We start from the raw sequence: 14,637 nt of genomic DNA, 5'->3' as shown, positions 1-14,637 counted from the left end.
CATATCAACAAATGAAACTTTGTTGCAAACTACATATGATATGCTTACGCAAGGATGTTTATTGGGGAGTTCTTAAATGTCCCAGATCCCGGACCCAAGTATCAGCTGCCATGTTAAACATACATCAAAAGGCCTTAATGGTTTCACAAGATTCATCAAACCATGAGCAGCTATTCAATTGGAGAAATACATATGAATGTTTACAAGAGTCTGTATATCGCTGATTTCCAATTGTTCAAACTCAGTTCGATCCGTATATGTTTTAATGCATCTAAGCTTAAGATTAATTTTAGTATTGAATCAGTACTGGATGCCCCGAGACTAAAAAACACCCCAAAATCTGTACACACACATGTACAGTCACTTGTCAGTTGAAATTTCACCATCGTTTTCTTATTGCGCACGTGTATTGGTATTACGCACACTCTGAGTAAACAGACACGTAGACTTTTGTTTTGAAGCCCACTTGAGGAATGTCGGACCTTTTTTAAATTTAGGACCAAAACCCCCACATCCAACACTTGACCTGCTCTAGCAATGTGAATAGTTCAAGTGACTTTTGGTAGGATATATCAGTTAAGTACATCCTGCTATAGTGTAATTGGATTTATTCTTAATTATATTTTTGGTTTACGAACATCATATCTTGCAGTCCTTTTTGTATCTATATAAACCTGGAACCAGATAATTGACTTTGCAGGACAATATTTTCATGCAACGTCTCTCACTGTTTTCTGTACTCATGCACCAAAGTATAATTTTATGATTTAAACCTAATCACCATTTATCTATGAGTTAGGATTTGGTCTACCAAGTACGAACATGTATATTGTTCATGTAGAATTTACACCAGTTTCAACTTTGATGGCAGACTATTCTGCGCAGTCCTATAGTGGCCATTTATCTCTTTTTATTGAGGTAACGGTCATCTATGTTGAGGGTTCCGCACAGCTAAACAGTGAACTTGTCTCATTCCTTGAGGTAACGATTCTATGCTATGTTGCGTTAGAGGCTTCCGCACCAATCTGCAATGACCCCGACCAGGGTATTCATTCTGTTTTCATTATAGACAGGTTTCAGTTGCAATAGGTATCATAATACATTGTAATATTTCATAAATAATATCTTAAAAATAGCAGTACTGTTAGTAGTGTCACTTAATAATAAAGTGATAACATTGTTAAAATTTGTCCTCAGGACAACCTAATTATCAACCAGCTCCAATCATTTCAGCCCTGGACTGTCTCTACAAACTTGGAGGTGTATTTATCAGTTTGCCAGTTGAATACGTTGATCTATTCATTCCAGTTTTGCACTTCTGGTTTACATGACTATTATTGTATATTTAGTTGTCTGTTATAAAAAAAAAAATTCCTTCTTATAACGATTATATAATATGTAAATGTACTATAATAGTTTAATATCAGTAGTTAATTTCCTACAAAATGCTATCAGATAGTATTCTACCAATGTCAATTTGTATGCAGCTTCCCACCCCTTTAAAGGCTTCCTTCGGTGTAGAGAACACTAAAAAAAGAAACCAAGGCGACGAGTACTCCATGCCCGCCAAGATCCTGCTTCGACTATACCCAATCCGGAGACTTGAACTTCATTTATACAGGTGTACCCAGCCATTCAACGACCTATTACAGCGGTCACAAAGTCCGTAACACAATCCATGAAATAAGAACTCAACAGACAGATACGGTTAATGTCAAAACCAATATGCAGACAACCAGCAGCTCTCAGCAGCAACATCGAATCCTTCCAAGTTACTTTTGATGCTAACTACGGCAAACATTGTAGCTCCTTCGCATATAGATATTTTCTTCCAGACAAAGTGAATATTTGCTCTATTTCTTTCTGTCTGAATAAGTAAGTGCCCACTTGCAATAACATCTACAATTTAAGACAAACTGAAAGTCCAGATATGGTGTTGCTAATATAATGACCTCACGACGACTTTGTATCCGTCTCATGACTCAGTTTACAGGCTTTATATTGAAGTAGGCTCCTTGAACAAAATAAAGTTTTGTTCCAAAATTCTCAAAATTAAATATTCCATAAACCAATGAATTACTTGTTTGGAGTCGGTCAGTGTTCAACGCTAGAAGGAAACAAATAAGAACTAAACTACTCTTCATAATTACATGAAGATTGCAATCAAACTATGACAAGAATTCAAACTGGAATCGTTATGACGATCAGTTCTGCCACCTTGGTGACCGTATCATTTTCTTGGAGCTGAGTATGAATGCTATGTTTGACAGCCGTGGTAGAAGGTCATTTAGGAAATCGGAATCTGCGTCTAATGCTAGATCACCAAATGGCATTTGTTACCTAAAACAAAGGAATTAATATGACCAAGATGATTCGGCCTTCAATCTCCACCAAATTAGCCTGAATTGTATGTGGCTCCATTCCTTCAGACAAGTGTAAGCAATATTTCAGTTTGGGGTTTAAGGTTTTTCTAAGGAACACGAAGACTAAAGCACATGGAACACATCCTTTATCTGCACATTAAAGCTAAATAACTATTCAGGAAGAACAGTTTTACACAACTTCCGAAATGAAACCAACTCTAGTTCATGTTAACAGGTTTGTTCCCAACCTTAACAGTCAATACTACATTGTTTGAGTCACGGTTTAAAAGGGGGATACGTACGTCTCGACTAATCAGAAAAAATCTGAGATCAGAAAACTAACTTACAAAAGCAACGTAAATAACGGTGGCCGGACAAAATGGTAGCGGACAAAATGGTATGGACAAAATGTTAAGTGGACATAATGGTACTGGACAAATTGATATGGATAAAATGGTGCCGACAAAATGGTACGGACAAAATGGTTTGGGACAAAATGGTACTAGGATTAAATTGTACAGACAAAATGGTACGACTACAATTTTATTAATACGAAATGTAAAAAACAGACAAGTTTTTACTAAATAACATTAATAGGCTGATATTGTGAACTGACCATGGATGATTTATAATAATCACCTGTACAAAAAAATTTTAAAATGAAAAAGCAATTCAAGAAAATTAAAGCGCAAACTACAAAGCTACATGACAAAAGACAAGTACAAAACCTCTGACTACTATACAATATAATTTAGAAATAGAACAAAATAACTAAAATATGTCACACTTCCAAGGCATACACTGCAGGAAAAACTTCTCCATTGAAAAAGCCATGTATCGTGTAGAGTTGATCGTATCCACTCGGGCTGACTCGAAATGTGCCATCGGCAAACCAATTTTGGCATCTCGAAAGGAAATCCAGATCATCGTCGGCTGCAAAAATGATCATGTTACCTAGGCTGACACGGATGAATGGGTGGTTGCTCTGTGTCTGAGAAAACCATAATGTCTTATTGAGCATTCGGTCCAGCCATTTGACGATGCCTTCGTACATCTCGTGACAAGGCTGCTCGTTTTGGAAGTAGATGAGCGGCTGCAACTGCAACACTCAGCAATTCATTGTGACAATAAAGTCCTCTTAAAATGATATGCAACTGTTTTCAGCTTAAGATTCAAACTACAAAAATTAAGGCACCCCAGACGTTAGCGCGCAGTTCACTTTGATACTTTGATCGATAAACTCTATATGCCGTACAATACTGTCTGACACCAGATTGGCGATATTTCAGGTTCAACTCGCGCAGTTCGGAAAATGTAACTCGTACGAGTTGTGAAAGTTTTGCACGGCAGACCGTCACCAAATATACGCAATATACACAGGTCTCGTAAGTCTTACCAGGCTTTCTAGTGTGTCACTTTTCCGCTAATCGCAAATGTCACAATTGCTGCAATATATTGTCGGCGCGTTTTTGACATGCGCGCAAACGACGGGACACCAAAAATTAAGGGTAGGTAAAAGAAAAACAGTCATTAAAATTGCATTGAAATACTATTTGGTATCGTTGCATTTTGAAAGATTCGACATAAGTTATTTGCAGTTTCACTTTATTTTTTTAAAATAAAATACAATTAACGTTTCCGAAGTTACACGAATTTAATAAAAAAAATCATTTGTATTGGTATCTTTTTCAGTTAGTTTATGGATGCGTGAATATTCTAATATGTGTAAAAAAAATTAAATTTTATTATGATTTTAGGTAATTATTATTTTCATTAGCATATGTACCATTTTATCCTGTTTTGTCCCATACCATTTTGTCTGCAACATTTTAACCATACCATTTTGTATATACCAATTAATCCTAGTACCATTTTGTCCCATACCATTTTATCCGTACCATTTTGTCCGCACCATTTTATCCATACCAATTTGTCCAATACCATTATGTCCACTTAACATTTTGTCCATTCCATTTTGTCCCTACCATTTTGTCCTAGTACCTAAATAACCATTTGCTGCATGTCAAATAGCTGGTTTTTCGACAATCAAACTTTCCCAATGTTTCAATTTTCCCCATTAGGTCTGTTAGACAATAGTTTTTATTTTTCTAAACAAATCTGGCTTTTCCGTATCATTTATTATCTACCTTACCCACCTAGAACTTCATGTAATGATGAACTTCCTTAACAAGCATATTCCTTTTGGTATCACACGACAGCTACTTTATTGATATAATCAAAAGACTAGGCAGATGATGTTGTTTGCAAAAAGAGGCTTTGCTGGTGTACTATGTACCACGTTATTATCGCCATCGCCGCACCATCTTTATGATCTTAAATAAGAGTGTATATTGTACTATATACGTACCTACAGTCTGATATATCAGCCTGCAAACAGAGAAATGGTTACATTTTGCTACACCAATCATTATCATCGGTGACAGTGCAAGTATTCCATTTAGCCTTAAAAAAAGCAATTACTTCTTGTGACCATCTGGTGCCAGGCGTTTGGGCGCGCCCAAGACTTCTGCCGCATGGGTAACCACCATGTGTATTCCCCTCCCCCCCCCCCCCGCCCCTCCACCACCACCGCTACTGCCACCGTTAGTACGCACCTGTGCGAAACACTAGAGCCAAATCTTAGATGTGGCTAGATCCTTGTGATGTGGCAATTCAGCGAAATTTGGTATTGTAAGTGTATTAGTTAACAGCTGGAAGCATGCTATAAAATGACTCTTAAATTGTGACTCATTGTTTATTCCATATAAACATTTTTATTGGCAGATTTCATCTTGGTTATTTCACGAAATCAGAACAAGAGATATGGATAACTGAGCAGCAAGCTTAAGATCGTTGTTCTTTTTTTCGTTGTCCTCATTAACCGTAATCCACACTTTAATACTGTGACTGACGTAACCAAGCAAAATAGTGTGTGTGTGTGTGTGTGTGTGTGTGTGTGTGTGTGTGATTTTGATTTTTAACGTAGCTGTAACAATATTTCAGTCAAATCGCTACGATGTCTGCAGTGTGGCAGTTCATAGTGATGTCTAGCACTGGGGCATCATGCCGCAGACATGTAGCATGATGTCCCACCCAGTCACATTATCCTGACAGCAGGCCTAACACTAACCTCTTAATGCTGAGCACCAAGCGAGGCAGCTGTTAGTACCATTTTTATAAGTCTTTAGTATGATTCGGCCCGGGTTCGAACCCACGACCTCCCGCATCTGAGGCGGAAGCTCCAACCACTTGGTCATTGTAGGGGTAACAGCAAAATAGACAGAGAATTGTAAACATTGATCGAAACTAATGAGATATTCAATGGTAATTATATATGTAGCATGGTTATTAAAAAGCATTGATACATAAATTTATTCAAAGTATACGAAAATCATTGATAGCATGAACATATTGCCATATACTGAAAACATTTATTGCAGATAGATATTGCCGTATACGAAAAGCATTGATAGCATAAACATATTGCCATATACCAAAAGCATTAATAGCACAAACATATCACCGGATACGACAATCATTGATAACATGAACATATTGCGTATAGTAAAAGCATGGGTGGCATGAACATATTGCCGTATACTAAGAGCATTAGTATCATCAAAATATTGCCATATACGATAATCATTAATAACATAAGCATATTGCCGTAGACATGTAACATCATGTCCCACCCAGTCACATTACCCTTACACCAGACCGACAGTCCAAACGCTAACCTCTTAATGCTGAGCGCCAAGTGAGGCAGCTGCCAGTACAATTTTTATAAGTCTTTTTATGACTCGGTCGTGATTCGAACCCGCAACCTCTAGCATTCGATACAGACACTTTAACCACTTAGGACACCAACATGGATAGGTAGAAGATTAATAAATGAAGGTTAACTGGACAATCGTCTGAACGGTCGGACAGTGATAACAATGTATGACATGACAATGTCGTATTGTGAACAAAACAGTGTAAATAGCTTTTTCTTTTGGTTTTGGGCTAATTGAATACGGTGGGAGAAAGGGTACAGATGACAATCACTCATTTCGTTCCTGTCACAGATACATGATCTCATCTACAACCGCAAATCAGTGGCTACATTAATGATACAGAGTAAAAGTAACTGTATGATTTTATTTTGTGTTCATTAGTCGTTCATCGGCATAAGTCTTCAGCATATCAAATGTTGAGATACCAATGATAAATCGGCATAAGTCTTTTACCTATCAAATGTTGAGATACCAAAAATGTCCTTGACCATATCGAATCTGATAAATTTCCACTTCTGCACATTTCGTAACCCTAAAAGGAGAAGTTTACCTGTCGACAACTGAGAAACTAAAGACTTAAATTGCGTAACCAAAGTCTCCACCTCTCCCTACTCAGCAACACTGTCTTTGTGGAGGGGGACGGGCACCGTAAGGTGTGGTTTGTTATGAGACTGCAACTATAATCAACACTTAGAAAGAAAGATGAAAAGTAATAGTAAAAGAATGAAAACATAATAAAATGGACGATTTAAATTTATCATTGATACAACATTTAATTTCTAGTTTGTACTTGACTTTATACAAAGTTAATATCTGATACATCCTCACGGGTATTTCGTGACTGTATCCAGATCATTTCGACTATCACTTATGAAGCTGTCTGTGTGGGGTTTGGTTTAATTTTGTATTTATAAAGAACCCTTAATAAATATCTAACATCTATTCCAAGTTCCAGTGATCTTAATACAAGCATAAACATCGATGCACTGAATTAGAGAATCGCGTCATTCTTTGAAGGGGGAGGGGCACCTATTACATTTGTTGCGGTAAATATTGTAGACAATAGTGTATTGTTTATTATAATACCTGATAGTTAAAAACGAGCTGTCTGAGATAGAAGTTCCCTAACAACATAAAACAATCCAGTATGTATATGGTGTGGGCAGATTTATTACACAGGATCATGAACAGCTTTTATTCAAGTGCAATCTATTTATCGCGCGTTTTCACTAAAATCTATAGCAAAGTAAGGTAAATTGTTATTCTAAAAGAGGCTTTTACTTACTTGGAGAAACTTTTACACACTTTTGTGAAATTAAATAAAGGCTAAAATATACTTTGTAATGCACTGTCGCATCTGAATGTTTAACTCTCTTTTTAAAATCTTTAAAAAATATCTACATCCTGTAACATTTTTAAATTTTCATTTAAGTCTCTTGGCATCCGCCTTTCTACGGGAGACGATGGTGTAGCTTCAGAGTACGTTGTTGTTTCTCCTTCTTCCTGACTATCTTGTCAGCGTGTTTTATGTTCCTGTCTTCCTCAGCTTTTTGAACACCCGGTCTGACAGCTAGGTGCCAGGTGGAGCGGTCGTTAGCAAAGCTCTTCCAGTCGTTGACGTTGATGTTGGCCATCTTCATGTCCTTTTTGCAGAAATCTTTGTAACGCAGACGTGGCCGTCCAGTCGGTCGTGCCCCTTCTGCTAGCTCCCCGTGTAGCAGGTCCATGGGAATGCCGCCTGGGTCCATTCTCTTGACGTGGCCGAGCCAGCGAAGGCGCCTTCCGCTGAGAATGGAGAACATGTTGTTCGTGGTGATGCATTCCATAACTTCTGTGTTAGATACTTTGTCCTGCCAATGGATGTGCAGAATGCGCCGCAGGCACCTCACGTAGAAGGTGATGAGTTTACTCTCGTGTCTCGCATAGATGGTCCTATGTCTCGCTGCTCTAGAGGAGTGTGCTGGGCACGCAGGCCTGATAGATGTGCATTTTTCTTATTCTCAGTGCGGTTGTGGTTGTTCCAGACCCTCTAGTTTAGTCTGGCCATCACTGCTGTTGCATTGGCAATCCTGCCGTTCACCTCAGAATCAATGGAGAGCGAGCTGGAGACGGTTGACCCAAGGTATGTGAAGTTCTCAATAACTTCCAACTTGTACCCATCGATGGTGACGGAGGGAGGGGAGTCTGCGTTCTGTGCCATGACGTTCGTTTTCTTCAAACTGAGGGTTAGTCCAAACTCCTTACAGGCGTGAGAGAGGTGGCATAGCAGCTGCTGCAGTCCATCGTCCGTGTGTGATGTCAAGGCTGCATCGTCGGCGAAGAGCAGTTAACGGATGAGGACCTCTGTGACCGTAGTTTCAGCACGGAGACTGCTGATGTTGAACAGCTTGCTGTCAGCCCTGGTATGGATGTACACTCCCTTGCTACAGTCCTTGAAGGCATACTACAGAGGCATGGAGAAGATGATGGCAAAGAGCGTCGGCTCAAGGACGCAACTTTACTTCACTCCGCTGAATACTGGGAAGGCCTCCAATGTTGTGGCATTTAATCACACTTTGCTGTGCATGTTCTCTAAATCATATGGTAACAACTACTATGAGGCTCGTCATACAGCAATAATTATCGACATTGCCCCCGAGTCGTGTCATATATTAATTGTCACCACCACTGACCACTGACCCATTGTACAGTAATGCAGTTGTCAGCATAAAGCATGCTATATATAACGAGGTCACTGTAGCGTACTAACTGGGGGTGGGTGGGCGGGGCGGACGGAGCGGTTGCCCCGGGCGACAGTCTTGAGGTGCGGAAACTTTTTTCGGCCATCATCTTCGCCCCGGGCGTCATTTACCCTTAGTATGTCACTGCGAGGCCAAGATACATTCTATACTCTTTACACACCGGTCTGAAATATATATCCAGTAGAGGAATTGACCTATCGTCAATCATGTTGATCAATTAATCAATCAGCGAGCGTAAATTAGACACACCTCCAGGCATTGCTTACGATAAGCAACAAACTCTCACGTGGTCATATGATATCTACGCCTAACGAGAGTAAAAAAAAGTCCTTATGATTGATTACTAGGCACAGGTTCTGCTGCTTTCGTTTTCTTTCTTTCTTTCATTTCCGTAAATAAAATTCACCATGTACTGTCAATATGCCTCTTCTATGCACAAGTGATAAATGCAAATATGTAAATTATTTCCCCAAGGCGTGTTGGAAATTATTGGCCAGTACGTACCATTTCATAATTTCAGTGAGTGAATGCCACAGCGAATTCACTATGTAACTCTCTCTCTCTCTCTCTCTCTCTCTCTCTCTCTCTATACATATATATATATATATATATATATATATATATATATATATATATATATATATATATATATATATATATATATATATATATATGTGTATATATATATATATATATATATATATATATATATATATATATATATATATATATATATATATATGCCAAATAATTATCCACTTTGACCGCTCCTTATGGTTTAGTGGTTAGAGGGTCCGCCTAGGGTTCAAACCCCGGCCGAGTCATACCAAAGACTTATAAAAAATGGTACTAACAACTGCCTCGCCTGGTGCACATCATTAAGAAGTTAGTATTAGGACTGGTCGGCCGGGTGTGAAAATAATGGGTCTGGGTGGGACATTAAGCTTACATGTCTGCGGCATGACGCTCTAGTGATAGGCATAACTGTAATCTGCCACACTGCATATATCGTAGCGATATGACTGGAAAATTGTTAAAGCTACGTAAAAAATCCAAATCACATACTAATTACCTACTTTAACAGTCTCGATAATCTTCATTTTTAAATTTTACAGTCAGCTGTATATATATTTGGTACAAGAAAAAGGTTTTGAAAAATTAGCCAAGGACTAAATGTTTCAGTGAAAAGACATCCATACTTTGTCTGCATATTTCTCACTCATTGTTTGCAATGGCGCCAAGGACTCGTGTTTTTGTATACTATGTACAGACATATGATCATATTGGAGAGAAAAAAATTGTATGGGTAAGCTGGGTTCGGGATTAGGTTTACAAGGCCTATCATGCGCATTGACTGCCGTGTATCCAAGTTTTGTCTCTTCGTATTTAACGAATTGTTCATAGTAAGTTTTTGGGGGTGAATAGGTTCCATTCTTGATCTTATTTTCTTCGTTGTGGTAATATATAGGACACAATTGTTACCATTTTATATCTAAATAATATTAGTATATATTATGTATATGTTTGAAAATCGCGACGTTAAATGATTTTAGTGCCTTGCGCTGCGTTTTTTTTTTATGAATCTAGATAACTGTTTTTACTGATTTGGTTTCTAAATTCCCATAGTTTCTTGGAACGAATAAATGCCTATCGTTATGTGGTTTTATTTTGAAAACTGGTGACATCAAAGGTGATAGAGTACATTCTCCACAGCGGTTGAATGAGAACAGCCGGGGGGAAATCATTTACCTTTGCTGTGTTCTTTTTTTTTTCCTATTTTATATATCCAAATTCAACAAATGCTGAATAATTAAAAATAGAGCTTGAGTTCTAACCTTGTCATGTTTCTTTTCATACCTCTCTTCTTGAGCAAACCAACTTTACTGATTTAGCTTTCTCTTTGAAAATATCAAAATGGAACTATAACGACAACATGTTAGAAAATCAGATTTTTAACTGGAAAAAAAAAACAACAACATAACAGCATCTGATTAGTTATAATAATGATGATGTTGGTATACAATTATGGACAAACCAACTGAAACATATATCTGTATTGTCTTCAACTCATTTATATTTATGCACATTTATGGTTCAAAGTACTTAATGTTCATACTGATATTTACGCCTGACATGTTTGTTGACAACTATTGCGCGAAAGAAAGGATATACGCCCATCCATCCATAACATGTGTTAATACGAGTCATGGTAATTATTTTACTAATAGACATATCAATCAAATTGATCATATTGATTTATGACGCTTGTTACTTCTGTTTACTTCTTTTATTAATGTTGGAAATACTCTGTGAGATAAAAGAAATATAAAAAATGATATTTAGGAACAGAAAGTATTTAGATAGGTTTGTGTTTTTATGACAGAAACAAGAATTATCTTAAGATAATAACAAAATAGATGATGAAAAGGGAATATACTAAAATAGCTGATGAATAGGGAATATACCAAAAAGTTGATGAATAGAGAATATACAAAAATAGTTGATGAATAGGGAGTATATCAAAATAGTTGATAAATAGGGAATATACCATAATAGTTATGAATAGGTAATATACCAAAATAACTGATGAATAGGGAATATATAAAATTAGTTTATGAATAGGGAATATACCAAAATAATTGATGAATAGGGAATATACAAAATTAGTTTATGAATAGGGAATATACCAAAATATTTGATGTACAGGGAATATACCAAATTAGTTTATGAATAGGGAATATACCAAAATAATTGATGAATTATATACTAATTGATGAACTATATACCGAAATAGTTGATGAATTGGGAATCAATCTTGATATATAGATACTATGCAAAAAATATAGGGAATATAACAAAATAGAATATACATATGGACTACAGCAAACAAAGTTACCACATATAGAAGGGTCAACAAACATTGCAAAGAGAAGAGGAAGAGGGAGAGGGAGACAAATATATCGCTGTTTGACGGAACATCAGCATAAAAGATTATTTGTTGCTACGGCATTGGGAGACAAACCATATCACCCTACAAAGGCTGTCCATGAAAGATTCAAACCCGCAACTATTGGCTGTGGGCCTCGAGCACTAACCAACATACCACCAATAATTCCAATAACGACTAACAGTTTGGGGGGGGGGAGGAGAGAGATGATGTTATTCGTACTTCAAAATAATAATTCGGTATGGTAACGAACTATTCAAAATACTTATGAAAAATGTACACATAATACGAAACGCTAAATTTCGTGAATGATTGGAAAAAGATACGGACAAACGGATTATGAATACATACAATTAAAACTGAAAAATGGGTGAAGAAGATAGTCGAATGAAAGATAAGAGTGAATGAATATAAGCAGAAAGAGCAACAGGCCTACTAGGAATCATGACGTACAAAATAGGATGGATAAACGGAAACTTGTGGCTCAACCACAACTGAAATCGATGATGTAAATTAAAAGTAAAATGATTTTATGGGAGTGCGAGATTTAAATTTCTGGCGTATTGTTCAACTGCATACTTAGAACTCATCTTTGACTGACGCAAGACACACTAGGAAGAAAAGGAAATAAAACTTGTTCTCATTTGCAAGAAGAACGATTTACAAAATTGAACCTGCCTCAGTCTAAGCGACCTGAAGCACTCCCTCCACAACATAATTAATAGTTCGTTCTTTGTGGTAAAACAAATGACATTTGACCAACAACATATTTTCATAAGTCTTCCAAACATTTGGCAGCAGTAGGAAATATGAGGGAACAGGCACAGCTATATTTTCGTGTAAGCTTAAACTAATAATATCCCCACCCCACCCCACCCTATTAGTATTGTATATTATTTATTAACACTAACTCACTGACATTAATAAGCGAAAACACTAAAGAAACATTTGGTAAATTCGCAACCCAATTTCTCTTTTCTTTCTGAGTGAAATGCTTCCGTACATTAGTAATTAAACTTGTGTTATGCCCTTTTGCGACAGGTGTTTCTTTCTTTGGGGGGTATTGGGTCTTTGATTAAAATGTCAAGTATTCTGTTTTTCATTATCAAATAAATCCTTAATTTTAACAGAATTCCTTTCTTTCGTCACACTCTAATTTTTAGATGTTATGTATGTTTATTTTGCATTGTTTATTATGTATTTTTAACTGATTATATGTTATGAATATTTGTATTTTGTACGTGTCATTGTCCAAAATCAAGTTTAGTTTCTACCTGACCTGAATCATTAATTTTGGTCTTGTAAGTAACATGTTTTTCTTACAGTCCAGAACATTGGAAATTCCCCATGAAATACCGGGTCGACCTGTCGTTTGCTTCATTTTATGCTGTAATTCTAGTAGCAGACCTTTTAACTATAACTAAGATTTTATCTTGTATACATTTGAAACATTCCAGAATGACATTTTCTAGAACATATTCAGACATGCTGTAAGATCTGAGCAGTATCAGTTGTATTATTGTTGTGTCCAGTATTTCATTTGAGCTGGATTGTAAATTATTCAAAGTACTTAATTCAAGTTACTTGTCTGTGGAAATAAAAAGTGCACAAGAATAACATTCTTGGAAATAGAGACTTGGATTTATAGTGAAAAACAAATAAGGCTTTATTATTTGACTCAACAAAAGACTGTCGACGAATTTGTTGAGTTAACAGATTTATATTGATTCAAGCAACCTGAATGTCAAATTCGTCGCAGACATGTTTGATGATCGCACGCGCGCGCGCGCGCGTGTGTGTGTGTGTGTGTGTGTGTGTGAAATTGGCTAGTATAGTAATATTTAGTTTAGCGGACATATTTGGAGTAGTGGAATTAAAGTATGTGATGTATTCGTTAATTTCCATTTGTTTAATAATATTGAGAAATGTGTTTACTCTGCAATGAAAACTGAGTTATCATTGATGTACGTGACATGCACCTACTTGGATTAATATTTATTTGTAATTATTTTAAAATCACTTCTAGAAAATTCATGTGCTTCCAGAAGCCACAGTTAATTAAGGTAGTATCATCTGCGTGCAGGGAAAATTTATTTGAAATATCAGAATGTATGTTAATTATGTATCCGTGAAATATAAAAACGAATTGTACATCTCTATTTTGTCAACGAACACTTACTAAACATTTAATATTTTTATTTTTGTAAAATAAAATGTCTTAAGTTCGTTTTCAAATAAGTTATATCTGAAGTTCAGAAAGTTAAAATAGTCATACAAAGCTAGAATCTTCTATACGATACACACTAAAGTGTAATCCCCAACATTTACCCCCAGATCGATATCAATTCCCATCATCCTGAAAGGAAAGTTAAGAAATTTATAGGTCTTTTAAATTTACCATATGAGAAAATATGGAGAAAAAGTTTTATAAATCAACACCTTGTGTGAAAAAATGCGAAACTCCAGATCGAAACTTTACACAAAATGAAAAACATATAATACTCTTGTCTTGTCTTGAATAATTTCGCGAGCCATTATATTTGGTGTTACCAAAAACTGTAAAGAAAACTCGTGTCCACGTTTTGAATGATTAAAGTCTACGTGCAAAACAGGGTGAAGAAATTTTATAGTTGACTTCAACAGGGTACAGATAAAACTAAATACATGTTAATTTATGTGGTCTCCCGACTATGATCTACTCCTTGCAGCAATGATCCCAGTTATATTCCTGTTACTGTATATCCTTATATATATATATATATATATATATATATATATATATATATATATATATATATATATATATATAT

At 36.3% G+C, this 14,637-nt stretch overlaps 1 protein-coding gene across 4 annotated transcripts in view; it reads right to left on the bottom strand.

Annotated features, from left to right (window-relative positions):
• LOC149774526 (uncharacterized) overlaps positions 1-14,637 on the bottom strand; it is a 42,516-nt gene that overhangs the window by 9,940 nt on the left and 17,939 nt on the right. The gene's annotated exons all lie outside the window — the stretch shown is intronic.

This window comes from Sinohyriopsis cumingii, unplaced genomic scaffold (genome assembly GCF_028554795.1).
Source record: "Sinohyriopsis cumingii isolate HCF-2022 unplaced genomic scaffold, ASM2855479v2 utg000229l, whole genome shotgun sequence".
Classification (NCBI taxonomy): domain Eukaryota; kingdom Metazoa; phylum Mollusca; class Bivalvia; order Unionida; family Unionidae; genus Sinohyriopsis; species Sinohyriopsis cumingii.
The sequence above is the reverse complement of the archived record's forward strand: the minus strand, read 5'-3'. Positions and strand labels throughout refer to the sequence as shown.